Source organism: Dipodomys ordii, unplaced genomic scaffold, assembly GCF_000151885.1.
Source record: "Dipodomys ordii isolate 6190 unplaced genomic scaffold, Dord_2.0 Scaffold224, whole genome shotgun sequence".
NCBI classification, from domain to species: Eukaryota; Metazoa; Chordata; class Mammalia; order Rodentia; family Heteromyidae; genus Dipodomys; species Dipodomys ordii.
Window position 1 is genome coordinate 608993 of NW_012267440.1, and position 2632 is coordinate 611624.

Below are 2632 nucleotides of genomic sequence, written 5' to 3' on the forward strand. Positions count from 1 at the left end.
CTTCAGCTCAAGGCGAGCGCTCTACCACTTGAGCTACAGCGCCACTTCTGGTTTCTGGCGGTTTATTGGAGATAGGAGTCTCACGGTCTCTTCTGCCCGGGCTGGCTTTGAACCGTGATCCTCAGATCTCAGCCTCCTGAGTAGCTAGGATTACAGGCGTGAGCCACCAGCGCCCGGCTGTCTTCCAATTCTTAAACAAGACTCTGTGTTAAATTCAATTACTCCATAGGAAAATGACCTTCTCTGCAAAGTGCTTCCTCAAGATTTCCAAATGAAATTTATACTTCATATTCTTGAAACAGACCTTCTGAAGTCGTGCTGTTTCTCAATTTATTTTCTTTCTTTTTTTTTTTTTGGTCAGTTGTGGGGCTTGAACTCTGGGCTTGGACACTGTCCCTGCATTATTCAGCTCAAGACAAGCACTCTACCGCTTGAGCCACAGCACCACTTCCTCTCAATTTATTTTCTATTAACTTTAACCTTCCATTGGTTGCCCTGCTTTGTGATACTGCAGTTGGACCCTATATGTTTTTTGTCTATGGCCAGCTAGTGCAATATTCAACATTCAAGAGTGACAGAAGGCCACTTCAAGGACACTTTAAGAGGGAGTTTCCTCCTAAGGGTCAGGTTGCTGTTTCCTTCAATAGGTCTACCTTTGTATCTGCATGCTTGAGTTCCCATGACACCTCCAGGAAGAATTGGTCCTAACAAGTCCTTACCTCAGTCCTTCAGGAACTTTAATGGACATCAAATGAGTTACTTCTCCCCTTCCCCCAGCCTATACCTTCTGGCAAGATTGTATGAAACTGGCAGGCTCTATGTTCCGGTGTCAAGCACTTTCTTACCAACAAGACCCGACTCTCCTCTTGGTTGGGGATGGAAGGATACATACCTTGTATGAGCTTAGTTCCTTCCTCGCTCACTTCTCTTAGGTCACATAAAAAGTAGCTACTTTCTGCATTTGTCATTTCTACAATTCCTCAGGGTTCTTGCTTATACCATGTAATAAGATTAATTTATCACTTACTTATACTTAATTTCTTCCTTTTGAATGATTGGTATGGACCTGAATGCAAGCTGAATTTATTATCAGCTTATCTAGCTGTTTTCAGAGGTCACAGAGACAGAAATATTAGGCAATTTTAATAGATTTTCAGCCACAGAATATTTGAGATACACACATTCTGAGAGCTTAAAGTGGCGAGATGAGGAATTGAATTGCAATATTATGTAAATTGAGAAAACTACTACCTTGATTCCACTTCAGCAGTATAATGTCTCAGCTTCACTCCATGGACCGTCCTTTTCTGTAAGAGGAAATTTAGAGAAGCATTAAAGCTCAACAGAAGACTTCAGAAGACTATCAAATATATTTTATAAACATTTTAATCACAAATGACTCAACTTGTCTAAAATCATCTTCATGTACGATGTCCTTCTATTTGTTTCATATTTCTTGCTTTTTTACTACTCAACATCATCTCTGATTTGTTTCAATCTTATTAAATGCAAAATACTTTGAGATCACTTCTAGGGAATAGCAGATTATAAAGGTAATATATCATTTGTACCTTCAAGGCACTTGTAATTGTGGATAGAGAAAAATTGCTAAAATGTTAAGTATCTAGGCTGGAAAGGTGGCTCAGTGGTAGAGTGCTTGCCTTGCATACATGAGGCCCTGGGTTCGATTCCTCAGCATCACATAAGCAGAAAAAAAAGCAGGAGTAGTACTGTGACTCAAGTGATAGAGTGCTAGCCTTGAGCTGAAGAGCTGAGGGACAGTGCCCAGGCCCAGAGTTCAAGCCCCACTACCAAAATAATAAAATATTCAAGTGACTAATACATTTAGAAATAGCATAGTAACTTTATGCCTCCCTAGATTCATAATGTTAATGTAAAAGTTGAAAATAGGATCGTCATAATGTGAAGCCAAATATTTTACTTTATTCTTTAGAAGAAGCATACAAGTACTTAAGACAAAGTATATGATAGCTGAATATACTGTTAATTTTATTAATGTTTGAATGAAAACACAGTTACAGTTTAAATGAGCTTTAGAAAATAGTGTGTGTGTGTGTGTGTGTTGGCCCTGGGGCTTGAACTTTGGGTCTGGGTACTGCCAGAGTTCTTTTGCTTAAGACTAGTGCTGTGCCGATTGAGCCACAGCTCCTCTTTTAGCTGTTTTGGAACTTAACTGGAGGTAAGAGTCTCATGAACTTCCCTGCCCTTGCTGGCTTTGAACTATGATCCTTAGATCTCAGCCTTCTGAGTAGCTAGAATTGTAGGTGTGAGCCACTGGCACCTGGCTTAAAAAATACTTTTGTCTGATTATTTTGTTACTCAGTAGTTATTGGGTATCTAAATTTTTTTTCACTAAAAATTACATTACTTTTAATACAAAATTAGTATCCTTTTTTTTCACTGTGGATGTAGAAACAATTCCTCAACACCCATTTAAGAAGGAAAACTTAAGCCATCCTGGGCAGAAACAGGCCTCAATTAACCAGTAAAATGCTGGACTGGGGGCATAGCTCAAATGGTAGAGAATCGGCCATGAGCAAGAAAGCTGAGAGAGCAAGAGTGAGAGAGAGAGTGAGAGCGAGTGAGCGAGAGTGAGAACGAGGGAGGGAGG